The sequence below is a fragment of the Crinia signifera genome, chromosome 3 (genome assembly GCF_055691185.1).
Source record: "Crinia signifera chromosome 3, ASM5569118v1, whole genome shotgun sequence".
Taxonomy (NCBI): Eukaryota; Metazoa; Chordata; class Amphibia; order Anura; family Myobatrachidae; genus Crinia; species Crinia signifera.
This window is the reverse complement of record NC_139219.1, coordinates 157,910,673-157,930,420: the sequence shown is the minus strand read 5'-3', so window position 1 is coordinate 157,930,420 and position 19,748 is coordinate 157,910,673. Positions and strand designations below refer to the sequence as shown.

Here is a 19,748-nt window from a genome sequence, read left to right as displayed (position 1 = left end):
TACGTACGGGAAGCTTCCCGTCCGTTCGGACGCTGTAAGACCGTGCAGAATCTTTGTGTTCCCACTGCACACGCACGTTTTGGATGTAGTCCGAAAACACACCCTCTTCTTAGAGAGTCCATCCGAACGGATGCGGACAACCTGTGGGCGTGTGTTCTTAGGATGTTCGCACAGCGTGGCGTTCGGTCAGTTCCGAAAGAATTCGGAACCACACCAAGCAGAATAAGGCCCTAAATAACATCTACCCCCTCAGATAGATGATTATATATCCTTAGCATAGAATAGCTCCTCCCCTCAGACAGATCATCTCACTCTAACATAGAATCCCCCCAACCAGTTACATATTGTCTCATTAGCACTAAATAACCCACCTCACCTCAGAAAGATCATCTTGAACTAGTACAGAATAACAGACACACACAAACATAGCCGGACAATATATAAAAGAAAATGGCTGCAGCAGGTGCCAAGACATTGCTTAACTCCCAGACAACCCCGATTGTCTACATTCCATGTCCCCTCCTGTCTACATACTGTACAGTACCATGCACAATAAAATAAATTCATCTGCCAGGTGATGGCAGCAAGAGCGTTACGGTGATAGTCAGCCCCACACACCAATGGTCTAACTGGGAATCCTGAGGGGTAGGTGATGTCCACTCTAGACTGGATCCTTTGTCATCACCAAGTCTGCTGCCTCTAGTCATTCCAGCTACCACCTGCAGCCCTAGGAGGCTAGGGTTGGATGCCCTTCAGCATGTCAAATGCCCCAAGCATTTGCCTGCTTTGCCTATGTCTATGTACGGCTCTGCACACTGACATACTGTAGACATTATTAACTTAACCACAAAATACAGATACATTTATTGACACAACATTTCTTTCTGGTCCACACACACTGACACAACATACAAGGGAGGAGAGGATAACCCAAATGAGCAGAGTGAGATTAGCTGTTAATGGTAGCAGAAATGTTTATTTTACTTTCAATACTAGCTGCAGTGAAGGGCATCTTGTGGGCCTATGTGCAGCTCCATTCGCCCCATTGTTAATCTGGCCCTGGTTGTTCCCATAATAATTCAGGGTCAGCAATCTTAAGGTGTGCTGGCCTGATCATTTTTTTGTGTCCCCCAGTATACAGTACCAGATATGATGCTAATTGTAGAAAGAAGGTATAAAGAAGTGTGGGGCGCTCACAATAATTGGGGCGCTCACAATAATTAAATAAAATGTATTAAATAGACAAACACATAAAACAATACATATAATAAAAGGTATATACACACTTAATACATATACCAACTAGTACTTGATTGCTTCAAAAAAGATCATTTATTTTAATCAGAGGATGTATTTACAGTAGTTCCTTTATGGTGAAAATAAGCTGCCAGTTGAAAGCTGGTTTATTTGTGCAGCTCAGCCTCAGCTGTGTTAAATGGCAAGTGTCTTTCAGTAAATAAATAACTATTCTCTGCCAAACAAGTATAAGGCAACAATGTCTCTGTTTGGAAAACAAAATATATTACCTCTGATGTTCTGGGTACAAACGCCAATACATAGTTGGCAGCAGTGTGCGCTGTTTAGGGTAACAGGCAACTCCTGCAGCACTTAGGACCTTGCACGGTTCAATGCAATGGGCAGGCGGTATAATGGATAGCAGAACTTGCTCTGTTTGGCGTCACATACCTCCGGCTAAGTGTCTTTCAATATTGCGGCTGAGCGGATCCTACCTGCATTTGCCATCTCCTGGAATCCAGCAATCATAAAAAGAGCTGGCTGAATAATGTACCAAAATGTCAACTCCATAGAGTTAGAAGGAATTGTACCTCTAATAAGCAATATACGTGCACTTATGTGAGCAACAAAAGACAAACAGTTGAGGCTTCAGTTTCCCAAAAATATTTTAATATAGAATCTTTTATTAATTGCACTACCAGTTATGTTATTTACCTCCTAAAAAGCTACTCAAAACACTGCTTAAAGAAGCAGTGGACACTGGGCTAATAGAGGACTCTTGGTTGTCTGCTTTGATCCCTGAGCACCCCATGGTCCCCCTCTTCTATACTATACCTGAAATGCACAAAAGCATAGAATCTCCTCCCGGGCGCCCCATCATCGCAGCCCGGGGTTCATTGTTTCAGCCGGTGGCCATTCTCTTGGACTCCCTATTACAGCCTTGGATTGTCCAAGAACCAAGCTTTTTGAGAGACACTGGACAATTTCTATCCAAATTGAACGAGATTGGTTTGGTGCCTGATAACTGCTGGTTAATCGGTATAGATGTTGTTAGTTTATACACATCGATTCCCCATGAGTATGGGTTAGAGGCAGTAACCAGATTCCTTACAAAGAAAAAAGCTTTTCCTGAGGCACAAATCGTTGTGATTATAAAAATACTAATTTTTTTCTGCAAACACGGGGCTGCGCGATGGGTTCGAGCGCAGCTCCGTGTTATGCCAATATCGTGATGTTCTCAGTAGAGGACCAATTGTTTTATGGGAATTCTACTATGAGGGACAGCACGTTATCGTTCAGTCGATATATCGACGATCTATTCGTAGTGTGGAAGGGCCCTAAACATGTATTTGATAACATCTTACAAGAATACCACCAGCTAGGTGGTCCCATTGCATTCACTTATGCCATGGATCAAACTTCCATGAATTTTTTGGATGTGCATATTGACATTAAATCAAATGCACTATCCACTACTGTCTTTTCCAAGCCCACGGATCGCAACCTATTACTGCAGGCCTCAAGCTGCCATCCCAAAGCATTGATTCGTGGGCTTCCATTTTCTCAAATGGTCCGCATCATGCGCATCAACAGCAATAGGGAGGCGGCCATGCAACAAATAGAAAAATTGATAACTATACTTAAAGTCAGAGGTTATAGTAATAAAATTCTAGAGGAGGCTAAAAACAAAGCCATTAATCTTGACAGAGTTTCCTTATTGTTCCCACAGGGGGCTAAAACGCAAAAAACTGCCATAGTACCATGGGTCAACAAATATAATACCTTGTCACCCAGTATTCAAAATATTGCTAAAAGGCATTGGCCTCTGATCCCTCTACGGGATCGGGCGATCACAGACTCATGCCCTGTTACTCTCGAGGTAGGAATTTGAGGTCTTGGCTGGTTAAGACCGATATAGCCAACCTCAAACCCGAGAAAATGCCCGCTATTTCCGCTTCATTCCTGCCTTCACCCAAACTAGGTTGTAGCAGATGTGGGTGTGTCACCTGCCAGGTTTTACTGGCTGGTGACACTTTTCAACACCCGCATTCTGGCCACACTTACAAAATCAGACATCGCTTAAATTGCGACTCCACGTTCGTTGTATACCAGATCATATGTCCATGTAGTCTGGTATACATCGGCAAAACTGAAAATAAATTTAAAATTCGCATGACTGCTCATAGGTCTGCCATTCGCAATGCCCTGGTGGACGGCCACAGCGACCAGCCAGTGGCTCGGCATTTCGCCAATGCGGCACATCCCCTTAATAGTCTGCGATATCGCATGATCGATACCATTTTACCCTCCATCAGAGGAGGGAATCGTGGGCTGAAGCTCATTCAATGTGAAAACCGGTGGATAGCCCGGTTGGATGTTATCCAGCCAAAAGGGCTTAATGAGTACATATCCTATAGCTGTTTTAATTAACTGAACAGACGCTAATCCACATGATATATAGTATTATATCAATACCATTTTTCTGTATGAGATAGCTGCTGTATATGTCTGCCCATTATGTGTATGTATGTATTGGTACTCCTTTTTATGTGCACGGTGTTTTACTTGTTTATATTTTTATATTTTTCAGTATGTCCGTTGGTTTGTTATTTGTTGCTTAGCAACCATAGCGCGAGGTGAGCACGCTGACGAGGTGACGTCATTGGAAGCGCGACAGCGTCCACCGGGACGTCACTGCACGGAAGCCAGCATCCCCCACGGTGAGAGGCGGCACCGATACAGGTATTTAAATGTGTGTTTGTTGCTTGTACCACTGCTTGAAAACAGTTATAAAACTGAAACGTTGCCTGACGCCTCGTCTCCTGTAATTTGTGTACCCGAGTGCCGCACCTCTGTCCTATATACGCTTATGCATCTGTGAAGGCACCGGGCCAAGTAACTGCACGTCACGTGGAGTGCCGGACCCAAGGTTCTGTATGTATATATATATATATATATATATATATATATATATATATACACATATATATATATATATATAATCAAAGCGGTTTTTGCAGGATGGCACTCAACAAGTGGTTAACAGTCCTTCGGTGCCAGGAACTTAAACTGATAATAAAGAGCACTTACCCCCTTCCTTTGCAGGTGGCACATACTGAATACAGATCCTGTCATTGGCAAATACTGTGAGCAGACTCCTATGTTTTGCTACAAGAGGAGTGCTAATATTAAACAACAAGTGGTCATCACTGATGTGGGCCCGAAACCAGTGACAAGAGCCACATGGTTGAACACTGGCACAGGAGCCAAAAAGTGTACAGGTTGTGTCGACTGCAAGTATATAATTTGTGGCAGTAGCTGGCAGCATCCAGTAACGAAGCAGGTATACCAACTTAAACACAGGATGGACTGTAACACCAAGTATATTGTCTACATTATACAGTGCCCATGTGATAAGATATACGTGGGCAAAACCATCCGGATGCTTAAAGAGCGGATTAATATGCATCGCTCATCAATTAACAAAGCCCTGATCAAGATGGATGGGAACACACCCCCGGTCACGAGACACTTCGCACTTGCAGGCCATCGCCTAAGTGACTTCCGATTTCTCCCATTCGATTATGTTCCACCATTAAAGAGGGGTGGGGATAGAGATAGCTTGTTGTTGCAACGAGAGCTATTGGACCTACACGCTACAATCTATGGCACCGTTAGGTCTAAATGAAGAATTAAACCTGGCAGTGTTTCTTTAAATAGGGACCCGACAGTTCATTGAGTTAAACTATAGATTATATCTATTTCTGCCATTATATAATAATTACTAGATATGTTTCTCCACTTCCATAGCTACTGTCTATGTCTTTTTTTCTTTTTCTGCTTAATCTCCTTGTTTTTGTGATGTATCTGTATGTGTTGTTTATGGAAGTGTGGTGGTTGCCGTGGCAACGTCACGTGGCATTACTTTCTATACTTTTGATTAAATGCTGTGGAGGCATAGTATTGTCCCCCAGCAGATGCCCGCTGTATTGGTGATATTTTTTGAGACAGCAGCTATTAGCTGCAGATCAGCGGTGTTTAGATATGTGCCTGTAGTGAGAGCCGCGTTGTCACGGCAACCGCTTGTTTACTTCCGGCGCCTAGGAACCCTTTCTGCTTCCCCATGCACTGGGTACAGGCAGGTTAGTTCCGGGTCCCGTGGAGACTTCCGGGACACCGTGGAAGCATGCCTGTAGTGCGGAAAAGGGGAGTTTGGAGTCCTGGCGCGAGTTAGTTATTATTAATTATGTGATTCAGGTGTATTTCCATGTTATATATACTGTGAGGATTCATTGTATGGTTGATGCCATATGAGGAAGGTGATTTGACACCGAAACGGCCCGTCAGGGCTAAGCCTGTGGAATTGAAGTGTTTAGCTGTCTAATGCTACTGCCACGGATGTGCTGAGTATAATGAATTCTTATACCTTGCTTCATTAAAAATCGTTTTTATCTGCATGTTATATGCTATGGTGTGCCGGACCTGTCTGTCCTTGGATTGGATCTGTCTGACTGAGGACTGATACACAATATATATATATATATATATATAGTCCAGTATAGGTGCGGCACTCAGCACGAAATATCAAAGTAAAAGTACCAACGACAGTGGTTTAAGACAACGTTTCAGTTGTATTTATTCACAACTTTTTTCAAGTCATACAGTGTTAGACAGTAATGAACATACCTTTATAGTTGGACAAACACCCTTGTGACATGTGAAGTCCGGGCGAGACGCACATCCGACATGGACGCACATCCGGCATGGACGCCATGTAGTGACGTCATCGCACCGGCTGATATCAGTGACAACAAAATAAACCATCACCATGGCAACCAACAGTGCTGCGGAGAAACAGAGAGAAAACAATAAGTAAATGCGCTAGCTGCATAAATATAAGCATGCGCATGAGACGCATACTAACCAAGCATATATACATAATGGAATGGCATACAGTGTGAGAAAGGGAAAAATGCGTCTGTATTATCTATAACATGCTAGAGAGGCACTTTCGTTGAGACCCTTTGGCGCTATGACGTCGAGTCTGTATATCCACTGGGCTTCTCTTCTGCGCAGCAACAGTGCACGATTACCTCCTCTGGGTAGTGGTGGAATCGTGTCAATGATGCGATAGCGCAGTGAATTGATTGGATGTTTTAATTCAGCGAAATGCCTTGCGACTGGTTGTTCGCTGGTACCGGCTTGGATCGCTTTGCGGATGGCAGAGCGGTGGGCTGCCATCCGTTCTTTGAACTTGCACTCCGTTTTCCCAATGTAAGACAGCCCACATGGGCAAATTAATTGGTAGATAACGTAATTGGTATCACAATTGACTGAGGGCGAAATGTAATAGGGTGTGATTTTTTAGACATGTGCGATTTTTGGTCAAAAACGGCCGAAATCGCACATTTTCCGAAAATCGCACATTTAATAGGTTGAAAATCGCGGTAAAAAATCGCACTTTTTACCGCGAAATCGCACTTTTAGAAGTGCGATTTTTAGTCACATTTCAATTCGCATCCAGATGTTTTCCCATTATAAAGTATACAACTCGCAAATGTAATAGGGTGCGATTTTTGGTAAATGTTACCAAAAATCGCAAAAAAAATAGACCAGGTTCTGACAGGCGAATTTGACAGAACCATGCACAGATCATTGAGATCTGTGCATGGTTCTGTTAATAAAAATGTGTAAAAGTGTTTTTATAAAAAAAAAACGGCGTGGGGTCCCCCCTCCTAAGCATAACCAGCCCCGGGCTCATTGAGCCGGACCTGGTTCCAAAAATACGGGGGGACAAAAAGCATAGGGGTCCCCCGTATTTCTGAAACCAGCCCCGGACTCTTGGACCGGTCCTGGTTCCAAAAATACGGGGGACAAAAAATCTGGGGGTCCCCCGTATTTTGAAACCAGCACCGGGCTCCAACAGCCCGCGGTGTCATGCCACAGCCGGGGGACACTTTTTATACAAGGTCCCCCGGCCAAAACATGAGCACCGTGGCTGGTCAGCCTTGGACGGGGTACCTGGAGGAGTGGGGACCCCCCCAATAAAGGGGTCCCCCCCCCCAGGCTTCACCCGTCCAGGGCTGAAGCCCGGGGCTGTCACCGGCGTCCGTGGCCAGTGGACGCCGGCCTGATAGGGTTAAAACCATCATACATATCATTACATTGCTTTTTACTGGCGAACTACAAGTGCCAGCAGACCTCCCCCGCATGCTGGGACTTGGAGAACCACAAGTCCCAGCATGCGGGGCATTAATGGGCCCGCTGGGACTTGTAGTCCACCTGTAAAAAGAATGTTTATAAAAAACACACACACAGAGAAGTAAAACTTTATTACACACACACACCTCACTTTTACACCAGCGTTACTTACCATTCCTGGATCCAGCGCTGGTCTGGCTGCTTTACAGACGGCTCCCCCCGCACTGACAGGCAGCGGGGAGAACCGTCTGTCTCCGTCGCTTCTAACAGCCTCTGTAGCGCTGTCCGAGTGCTACAGAGGCTGAGAGCGTGATTGGCTGAGCTACAGTATGCGTCTCCATGGAGACGCATAGCTCAGTCCTGATTGGCTGAGCTATGCGTCTCCATGGAGACGCATACTGTAGCTCAGCCAATCACGCTCTCAGCCTCTGTAGCACTCGGACAGCGCTACAGAGGCTGTTAGAAGCGACGGAGACAGACGGTTCTCCCCGCTGCCTGTCAGTGCGGGGGGAGCCGTCTGTAAAGCAGCCAGACCAGCGCTGGATCCAGGAATGGTAAGTAACGCTGGTGTAAAAGTGAGGTGTGTGTGTGTAATAAAGTTTTACTTCTCTGTGTGTGTGTTTTTTATAAACATTCTTTTTACAGGTGGACTACAAGTCCCAGCGGGCCCATTAATGCCCCGCATGCTGGGACTTGTGGTTCTCCAAGTCCCAGCATGCGGGGGAGGTCTGCTGGCACTTGTAGTTCGCCAGTAAAAAGCAATGTAATGATATGTATGATGGTTTTAACCCTATCAGGCCGGCGTCCACTGGCCACGGACGCCGGTGACAGCCCCGGGCTTCAGCCCTGGACGGGTGAAGCCTGGGGGGGGGGACCCCTTTATTGGGGGGGTCCCCACTCCTCCAGGTACCCCGTCCAAGGCTGACCAGCCACGGTGCTCATGTTTTGGCCGGGGGACCTTGTATAAAAAGTGTCCCCCGGCTGTGGCATGACACCGCGGGCTGTTGGAGCCCGGTGCTGGTTTCAAAATACGGGGGACCCCCAGATTTTTTGTCCCCCGTATTTTTGGAACCAGGACCGGTCCAAGAGTCCGGGGCTGGTTTCAGAAATACGGGGGACCCCTATGCTTTTTGTCCCCCCGTATTTTTGGAACCAGGTCCGGCTCAATGAGCCCGGGGCTGGTTATGCTTAGGAGGGGGGACCCCACGCCGTTTTTTTTTTAACTTTTTTTTTTGGAACAAAATCGCATTTATGAAAATGCGCACATTTTCATGACTGAAAATGCGCACATTTTCATGACTAAAAATCGCGGCAAATCGCGGCAAATCGCATTTTTTGCCGCTAATTCGCATCTCATTACATATGCGAATTCGCGGCAAAAAATGCGATTTTTAAAGGTGCGATTTGGTGCGATTTTTTTTTAGTCTAAAAATCGCACCCTATTACATTTCGCCCTGAGTGTCTAATGGCTATTTTGGTGCCGTTGTGGGGATGCGGGAAGGACGGGCCCGGGAGCATGAACTGACAGGTAACGCACCCGCATCTGGTGCAACCTGCTGGTTTAGATTGCAAGAAAGATTTGATGGTGTGTGGGCCCTTCTGTAATCTAGATACATCTGCCTTGACTAACCAATCTTTTAAATTGCGGCCGCGTGAATAGCAGGGCATGAGGTTGGTGGCATTGAATGGCAAAGATGAATCAGACGCAACTACTGGCCAATGTTTTTTGGCTGAGTGCGTGATTGCAGGGGAAGTCGTGGTGAACTTGTTGACCCATGGAAGTTTGTGGCTGATTTGGGTGGTCGGAGGCCGTTTAGTAAGAAGGTTGTCTTGGTTAAAGGAAAGGGCTTTGGTTTTAGCTTGCGAGAGAATTTGTCTAGAATAGCCTCTGTTGATAAATTTGGCAATGAGCTCGTCAATTTGTTGGATGGCAACTTCGCGGTTGCTTTTTATTCGCAAAATGCGAATCATTTGCGAGAATGGTAGACCGCGTTTGAGACCCGCGGGATGACAGCTACTATATTTCAAGGGCAAGTTCCTGTCTGTAGGTTTTCTATACAGCGAGGTAATGAGGCAATTGTCTTTTAAAGTGACAGTGACATCAAGAAAATGCATAACATTTTGATCAAGTGTGTATGTAAATTTTATGGGGCTGGTAGATGCATTGTAGATGTCAATCATAGAAGTAAAGGCCTCTTTAGAGGAGGACCACACAATGAAGATGTCATCTATATACCTGCCAAAAAAGATGATATTATGCATGATGTCAACATGGTTGTACAATAATTCATCTTCAATTGTATACATCACAAGATTAGCGTAGCTCGGAGCTGCGCTAGAGCTCATCGCACAGCCCCGAGCCTGTTGGTAATATTGGCCGTCGTAGAGGAAAAAGTTGTTAGTCGAGACAAGTTCTAATAACAAAATGATGACATGCGTTTGATCACTGGGAAAGTGACTTTTGCTTAATAAAAAACGTTTGACAGCCTGTAAACCAAAGTCATGTGGAATGGATGTGTAGAGACTTACAACATCGAGTCCAACCAGCCAACTTGATGGGGGAATTTCTTTAAGCAACTTGAGTTTTGTAAGAAAGTCACCGGTGTCTAGAAGAAAACTGCGTTCTTGCTGAACCAAGGGCTGGAGAATGGAATCAAGAAAAATTGCAGTTGGTTGAAAAAGGGAGTCTCTTGCTGAAACAATAGGTCGTCCAGGGGGATTGATAAGTTGTTTGTGGACTTTGGGTAGGGTATAAAGTAATGGTGTTACAGGAAACTCAGGTATGAGCACTTCGTAAGTAGATTCAGTAATAAGTTGAACTTCTACTGCTTGTCTGAGTGCTGCGGATAATGAGCGACGAAAGAATGGTGTGGGATCTTTGGCCAGACGGGTATAAACTGCCTTGTCTGATAGTTGAGACTCAATTTCTTTGCGGTAATCACAAGTGTCTTGAATAACAATTCCGCCGCCCTTATCAGCGCTGCGAAAGATTAGACTCGGGTTATCCGCCAGGGATTTGAGGGCTAATTGTTCTGCTGGAGTAAGGTTAGGATGAATTTCTGGTGCTGATGAAGTAATCTGTTCAACATCCTGATCCAACATGTGCATGAAGGTTTTTATGCTGGCATTGTAAGATATGGGTTCAAAAGTAGATGGAGGCTTGAATTGTTTCAACTGTTGTGGTAGTGTGGAAGTCGACGTTGTTGGTTGCGGTGGTTGATTTGCAAAAAACTCTTTTAGTTTCAGGTTACGATGAAGAGCTGCTCGTTCAATTTTACCTCGAAATGGGTCAAATTTGACCGTGGGGATGAATGAGAGGCCTTTATTTAAAAGGCTTAATTCGCTGGATGAAAGTTCGTAGGAGGATAAATTGAAGATTAACGACTCCTGCCCAGAGGGGGCTTGTTTGCCCGTACACTGCCTCTGGTTTTGTCGCCCGCGGCGCGTGTGTTTGCGCGGCCTCGTCCGCCACCCTTGTTGGTGGCCGGAGTAACCCCTAAAGGGTGAGCTGATGTAGTGGCTTGGTCTTGGTCGGTGTTGGAGCTCGCAGAATCATTTGATGATGCTGTCTCGAATCGGTCTTGTACACGACGATTGCGCCTGAAGAAGGGGCGTTTGCGTTCTTGATTTTGCTGGTTGTAGATCCATCTGTACACCGTGTGTCGCTCATAGTCGGTGTCGACTTTTTGTAATTTTCCTTTTTCATATTTAATTAAGTCCCGTTTGTACTGGGAGACTTGGTTGTTGAGTTTCTCTACCCAGTTTTGTTCTGTATCCAAAGTTAAAGAAGGCATGTGTGCAGCTTCGAAAATGGAGATTTTTTCTTGAATGGATGCAAGTTCTTTAGCGGAGTGGTCGATAACCAGAAGGATCAAATCGAAAGAACATTTGTTGAGGATTGCCACCCATCGGCGACAGAACTGCGGGTCATGTCGACCGATGGTGGGGCAATTCCTCACACGAAATCCTCTTGGAATTTTGTTGGCTTTATAGTAATCACTTAGAGACAGTCGGTGAAGGTGGAAATCTGTCTCCTTCTTTTTTAATCTGAGGAGGTCACGGAAGAGGGATTCTGGTGCACTGGCTTCATTCTCATCATTAATGCCTTCGTTACACACAATTTTTTGCGCCTCCGATTCAGAATATGAAAACCTTTCGCCCACAGGGTATGTGGCTTGGGGGAATTGTTCCTCAGCTTCCTCCGCCATACTGGAGATTGCCAACCCAGGTATATGGTGGTGCACAAACGATAAGTGCAGGAAAGAGAAAAGCAATAAACCTTTAAAGTGACACAAAAGTGTTATGTCTTGAAGATGATGAAGATGGGTGCCATGGACGAGATCTCTCACACGGAATCCGGTGTCAGATCAAATATTGTATCCAAGGGTCCGGCACTCCCAATGAAGATTTGTAACTTTGGCTGGTGCCTTCACAGAAATTGTAAAGTCCAGTATAGGTGCGGCACTCAGCACGAAATATCAAAGTAAAAGTACCAACGACAGTGGTTTAAGACAACGTTTCAGTTGTATTTATTCACAACTTTTTTCAAGTCATACAGTGTTAGACAGTAATGAACATACCTTTATAGTTGGACAAACACCCTTGTGACATGTGAAGTCCGGGCGAGACGCACATCCGACATGGACGCACATCCGGCATGGACGCCATGTAGTGACGTCATCGCACCGGCTGATATCAGTGACAACAAAATAAACCATCACCATGGCAACCAACAGTGCTGCGGAGAAACAGAGAGAAAACAATAAGTAAATGCGCTAGCTGCATAAATATAAGCATGCGCATGAGACGCATACTAACCAAGCATATATACATAATGGAATGGCATACAGTGTGAGAAAGGGAAAAATGCGTCTGTATTATCTATAACATGCTAGAGAGGCACTTTCGTTGAGACCCTTTGGCGCTATGACGTCGAGTCTGTATATCCACTGGGCTTCTCTTCTGCGCAGCAACAGTGCACGATTACCTCCTCTGGGTAGTGGTGGAATCGTGTCAATGATGCGATAGCGCAGTGAATTGATTGGATGTTTTAATTCAGCGAAATGCCTTGCGACTGGTTGTTCGCTGGTACCGGCTTGGATCGCTTTGCGGATGGCAGAGCGGTGGGCTGCCATCCGTTCTTTGAACTTGCACTCCGTTTTCCCAATGTAAGACAGCCCACATGGGCAAATTAATTGGTAGATAACGTAATTGGTATCACAATTGACTGAGTGTCTAATGGCTATTTTGGTGCCGTTGTGGGGATGCGGGAAGGACGGGCCCGGGAGCATGAACTGACAGGTAACGCACCCGCATCTGGTGCAACCTGCTGGTTTAGATTGCAAGAAAGATTTGATGGTGTGTGGGCCCTTCTGTAATCTAGATACATCTGCCTTGACTAACCAATCTTTTAAATTGCGGCCGCGTGAATAGCAGGGCATGAGGTTGGTGGCATTGAATGGCAAAGATGAATCAGACGCAACTACTGGCCAATGTTTTTTGGCTGAGTGCGTGATTGCAGGGGAAGTCGTGGTGAACTTGTTGACCCATGGAAGTTTGTGGCTGATTTGGGTGGTCGGAGGCCGTTTAGTAAGAAGGTTGTCTTGGTTAAAGGAAAGGGCTTTGGTTTTAGCTTGCGAGAGAATTTGTCTAGAATAGCCTCTGTTGATAAATTTGGCAATGAGCTCGTCAATTTGTTGGATGGCAACTTCGCGGTTGCTATTTATTCGCAAAATGCGAATCATTTGCGAGAATGGTAGACCGCGTTTGAGACCCGCGGGATGACAGCTACTATATTTCAAGGGCAAGTTCCTGTCTGTAGGTTTTCTATACAGCGAGGTAATGAGGCAATTGTCTTTTAAAGTGACAGTGACATCAAGAAAATGCATAACATTTTGATCAAGTGTGTATGTAAATTTTATGGGGCTGGTAGATGCATTGTAGATGTCAATCATAGAAGTAAAGGCCTCTTTAGAGGAGGACCACACAATGAAGATGTCATCTATATACCTGCCAAAAAAGATGATATTATGCATGATGTCAACATGGTTGTACAATAATTCATCTTCAATTGTATACATCACAAGATTAGCGTAGCTCGGAGCTGCGCTAGAGCCCATCGCACAGCCCCGAGCCTGTTGGTAATATTGGCCGTCGTAGAGGAAAAAGTTGTTAGTCAAGACAAGTTCTAATAACAAAATGATGACATGCGTTTGATCACTGGGAAAGTGACTTTTGCTTAATAAAAAACGTTTGACAGCCTGTAAACCAAAGTCATGTGGAATGGATGTGTAGAGACTTACAACATCGAGTCCAACCAGCCAACTTGATGGGGGAATTTCTTTAAGCAACTTGAGTTTTGTAAGAAAGTCACCGGTGTCTAGAAGAAAACTGCGTTCTTGCTGAACCAAGGGCTGGAGAATGGAATCAAGAAAAATTGCAGTTGGTTGAAAAAGGGAGTCTCTTGCTGAAACAATAGGTCGTCCAGGGGGATTGATAAGTTGTTTGTGGACTTTGGGTAGGGTATAAAGTAATGGTGTTACAGGAAACTCAGGTATGAGCACTTCGTAAGTAGATTCAGTAATAAGTTGAACTTCTACTGCTTGTCTGAGTGCTGCGGATAATGAGCGACGAAAGAATGGTGTGGGATCTTTGGCCAGACGGGTATAAACTGCCTTGTCTGATAGTTGAGACTCAATTTCTTTGCGGTAATCACAAGTGTCTTGAATAACAATTCCGCCGCCCTTATCAGCGCTGCGAAAGATTAGACTCGGGTTATCCGCCAGGGATTTGAGGGCTAATTGTTCTGCTGGAGTAAGGTTAGGATGAATTTCTGGTGCTGATGAAGTAATCTGTTCAACATCCTGATCCAACATGCGCATGAAGGTTTTTATGCTGGCATTGTAAGATATGGGTTCAAAAGTAGATGGAGGCTTGAATTGTTTCAACTGTTGTGGTAGTGTGGAAGTCGACGTTGTTGGTTGCGGTGGTTGATTTGCAAAAAACTCTTTTAGTTTCAGGTTACGATGAAGAGCTGCTCGTTCAATTTTACCTCGAAATGGGTCAAATTTGACCGTGGGGATGAATGAGAGGCCTTTATTTAAAAGGCTTAATTCGCTGGATGAAAGTTCGTAGGAGGATAAATTGAAGATTAACGACTCCTGCCCAGAGGGGGCTTGTTTGCCCGTACACTGCCTCTGGTTTTGTCGCCCGCGGCGCGTGTGTTTGCGCGGCCTCGTCCGCCACCCTTGTTGGTGGCCGGAGTAACCCCTAAAGGGTGAGCTGATGTAGTGGCTTGGTCTTGGTCGGTGTTGGAGCTCGCAGAATCATTTGATGATGCTGTCTCGAATCGGTCTTGTACACGACGATTGCGCCTGAAGAAGGGGCGTTTGCGTTCTTGATTTTGCTGGTTGTAGATCCATCTGTACACCGTGTGTCGCTCATAGTCGGTGTCGACTTTTTGTAATTTTTCTTTTTTATATTTAATTAAGTCCCGTTTGTACTGGGAGACTTGGTTGTTGAGTTTCTCTACCCAGTTTTGTTCTGTATCCAAAGTTAAAGAAGGCATGTGTGCAGCTTCGAAAATGGAGATTTTTTCTTGAATGGATGCAAGTTCTTTAGCGGAGTGGTCGATAACCAGAAGGATCAAATCGAAAGAACATTTGTTGAGGATTGCCACCCATCGGCGACAGAACTGCGGGTCATGTCGACCGATGGTGGGGCAATTCCTCACACGAAATCCTCTTGGAATTTTGTTGGCTTTATAGTAATCACTTAGAGACAGTCGGTGAAGGTGGAAATCTGTCTCCTTCTTTTTTAATCTGAGGAGGTCACGGAAGAGGGATTCTGGTGCACTGGCTTCATTCTCATCATTAATGCCTTCGTTACACACAATTTTTTGCGCCTCCGATTCAGAATATGAAAACCTTTCGCCCACAGGGTATGTGGCTTGGGGGAATTGTTCCTCAGCTTCCTCCGCCATACTGGAGATTGCCAACCCAGGTATATGGTGGTGCACAAACGATAAGTGCAGGAAAGAGAAAAGCAATAAACCTTTAAAGTGACACAAAAGTGTTATGTCTTGAAGATGATGAAGATGGGTGCCATGGACGAGATCTCTCACACGGAATCCGGTGTCAGATCAAATATTGTATCCAAGGGTCCGGCACTCCCAATGAAGATTTGTAACTTTGGCTGGTGCCTTCACAGAAATTGTAAAGTCCAGTATAGGTGCGGCACTCAGCACGAAATATCAAAGTAAAAGTACCAACGACAGTGGTTTAAGACAACGTTTCAGTTGTATTTATTCACAACTTTTTTCAAGTCATACAGTGTTAGACAGTAATGAACATACCTTTATAGTTGGACAAACACCCTTGTGACATGTGAAGTCCGGGCGAGACGCACATCCGACATGGACGCACATCCGGCATGGACGGAATTGACGAGCTCATTGCCAAATTTATCAACAGAGGCTATTCTAGACAAATTCTCTCGCAAGCTAAAACCAAAGCCCTTTCCTTTAACCAAGACAACCTTCTTACTAAACGGCCTCCGACCACCCAAATCAGCCACAAACTTCCATGGGTCAACAAGTTCACCACGACTTCCCCTGCAATCACGCACTCAGCCAAAAAACATTGGCCAGTAGTTGCGTCTGATTCATCTTTGCCATTCAATGCCACCAACCTCATGCCCTGCTATTCACGCGGCCGCAATTTAAAAGATTGGTTAGTCAAGGCAGATGTATCTAGATTACAGAAGGGCCCACACACCATCAAATCTTTCTTGCAATCTAAACCAGCAGGTTGCACCAGATGCGGGTGCGTTACCTGTCAGTTCATGCTCCCGGGCCCGTCCTTCCCGCATCCCCACAACGGCACCAAAATAGCCATTAGACACTCAGTCAATTGTGATACCAATTACGTTATCTACCAATTAATTTGCCCATGTGGGCTGTCTTACATTGGGAAAACGGAGTGCAAGTTCAAAGAACGGATGGCAGCCCACCGCTCTGCCATCCGCAAAGCGATCCAAGCCGGTACCAGCGAACAACCAGTCGCAAGGCATTTTGCTGAATTAAAACATCCAATCAATTCACTGCGCTATCGCATCATTGACACGATTCCACCACTACCCAGAGGAGGTAATCGTGCACTGTTGCTGCGCAGAAGAGAAGCCCAGTGGATATACAGACTCGACGTCATAGCGCCCAAGGGTCTCAACGAAAGTGCCTCTCTAGCATGTTATAGATAATACAGACGCATTTTTCCCTTTCTCACACTGTATGCCATTCCATTATGTATATATGCTTGGTTAGTATGCGTCTCATGCGCATGCTTATATTTATGCAGCTAGCGCATTTACTTATTGTTTTCTCTCTGTTTCTCCGCAGCACTGTTGGTTGCCATGGTGATGGTTTATTTTGTTGTCACTGATATCAGCCGGTGCGATGACGTCACTACATGGCGTCCATGCCGGATGTGCGTCCATGTCGGATGTGCGTCTCGCCCGGACTTCACATGTCACAAGGGTGTTTGTCCAACTATAAAGGTATGTTCATTACTGTCTAACACTGTATGACTTGAAAAAAGTTGTGAATAAATACAACTGAAACGTTGTCTTAAACCACTGTCGTTGGTACTTTTACTTTGATATTTCGTGCTGAGTGCCGCACCTATACTGGACTTTACAATTTCTGTGAAGGCACCAGCCAAAGTTACAAATCTTCATTGGGAGTGCCGGACCCTTGGATACAATATTTGATCTGACACCGGATTCCGTGTGAGAGATCTCGTCCATGGCACCCATCTTCATCATCTTCAAGACATAACACTTTTGTGTCACTTTAAAGGTTTATTGCTTTTCTCTTTCCTGCACTTATCGTTTGTGCACCACCATATACCTGGGTTGGCAATCTCCAGTATGGCGGAGGAAGCTGAGGAACAATTCCCCCAAGCCACATACCCTGTGGGCGAAAGGTTTTCATATTCTGAATCGGAGGCGCAAAAAATTGTGTGTAACGAAGGCATTAATGATGAGAATGAAGCCAGTGCACCAGAATCCCTCTTCCGTGACCTCCTCAGATTAAAAAAGAAGGAGACAGATTTCCACCTTCACCGACTGTCTCTAAGTGATTACTATAAAGCCAACAAAATTCCAAGAGGATTTCGTGTGAGGAATTGCCCCACCATCGGTCGACATGACCCGCAGTTCTGTCGCCGATGGGTGGCAATCCTCAACAAATGTTCTTTCGATTTGATCCTTCTGGTTATCGACCACTCCGCTAAAGAACTTGCATCCATTCAAGAAAAAATCTCCATTTTCGAAGCTGCACACATGCCTTCTTTAACTTTGGATACAGAACAAAACTGGGTAGAGAAACTCAACAACCAAGTCTCCCAGTACAAACGGGACTTAATTAAATATAAAAAAGAAAAATTACAAAAAGTCGACACCGACTATGAGCGACACACGGTGTACAGATGGATCTACAACCAGCAAAATCAAGAACGCAAACGCCCCTTCTTCAGGCGCAATCGTCGTGTACAAGACCGATTCGAGACAGCATCATCAAATGATTCTGCGAGCTCCAACACCGACCAAGACCAAGCCACTACATCAGCTCACCCTTTAGGGGTTACTCCGGCCACCAACAAGGGTGGCGGACGAGGCCGCGCAAACACACGCGCCGCGGGCGACAAAACCAGAGGCAGTGTACGGGCAAACAAGCCCCCTCTGGGCAGGAGTCGTTAATCTTCAATTTATCCTCCTACGAACTTTCATCCAGCGAATTAAGCCTTTTAAATAAAGGCCTCTCATTCATCCCCACGGTCAAATTTGACCCATTTCGAGGTAAAATTGAACGAGCAGCTCTTCATCGTAACCTGAAACTAAAAGAGTTTTTTGCAAATCAACCACCGCAACCAACAACGTCGACTTCCACACTACCACAACAGTTGAAACAATTCAAGCCTCCATCTACTTTTGAACCCATATCTTACAATGCCAGCATAAAAACCTTCATGCGCATGTTGGATCAGGATGTTGAACAGATTACTTCATCAGCACCAGAAATTCATCCTAACCTTACTCCAGCAGAACAATTAGCCCTCAAATCCCTGGCGGATAACCCGAGTCTAATCTTTCGCAGCGCTGATAAGGGCGGCGGAATTGTTATTCAAGACACTTGTGATTACCGCAAAGAAATTGAGTCTCAACTATCAGACAAGGCAGTTTATACCCGTCTGGCCAAAGATCCCACACCATTCTTTCGTCGCTCATTATCCGCAGCACTCAGACAAGCAGTAGAAGTTCAACTTATTACTGAATCTACTTACGAAGTGCTCATACCTGAGTTTCCTGTAACACCATTACTTTATACCCTACCCAAAGTCCACAAACAACTTATCAATCCCCCTGGACGACCTATTGTTTCAGCAAGAGATTCCCTTTTTCAACCAACTGCAATTTTTCTTGATTCCATTCTCCAGCCCTTGGTTCAGCAAGAACGCAGTTTTCTTCTAGACACCGGTGACTTTCTTACAAAACTCAAGTTGCTTAAAGAAATTCCCCCATCAAGTTGGCTGGTTGGACTCGATGTTGTAAGTCTCTACACATCCATTCCACATGACTTTGGTTTACAGGCTGTCAAACGTTTTTTATTAAGCAAAAGTCACTTTCCCAGTGATCAAACGCATGTCATCATTTTGTTATTAGAACTTGTCTTGACTAACAACTTTTTCCTCTACGACGGCCAATATTACCAACAGGCTCGGGGCTGTGCGATGGGCTCTAGCGCAGCTCCGAGCTACGCTAATCTTGTGATGTATACAATTGAAGATGAATTATTGTACAACCATGTTGACATCATGCATAATATCATCTTTTTTGGCAGGTATATAGATGACATCTTCATTGTGTGGTCCTCCTCTAAAGAGGCCTTTACTTCTATGATTGACATCTACAATGCATCTACCAGCCCCATAAAATTTACATACACACTTGATCAAAATGTTATGCATTTTCTTGATGTCACTGTCACTTTAAAAGACAATTGCCTCATTACCTCGCTGTATAGAAAACCTACAGACAGGAACTTGCCCTTGAAATATAGTAGCTGTCATCCCGCGGGTCTCAAACGCGGTCTACCATTCTCGCAAATGATTCGCATTTTGCGAATAAATAGCAACCGCGAAGTTGCCATCCAACAAATTGACGAGCTCATTGCCAAATTTATCAACAGAGGCTATTCTAGACAAATTCTCTCGCAAGCTAAAACCAAAGCCCTTTCCTTTAACCAAGACAACCTT

The 19,748-nt window shown here is 45.0% G+C and overlaps 1 protein-coding gene across 1 annotated transcript in view; it reads left to right on the top strand.

Moving 5' to 3' along the window:
- LOC146062602 (uncharacterized) overlaps positions 1-19,748 on the top strand; it is a 223,524-nt gene that overhangs the window by 190,763 nt on the left and 13,013 nt on the right. Inside the window, exon 8 of the transcript XR_014471416.1 lies at positions 3,827-3,978. The gene's annotated coding sequence lies outside the window, so the exon portion shown is untranslated. The remainder of the gene's footprint in view (positions 1-3,826; positions 3,979-19,748) is intronic.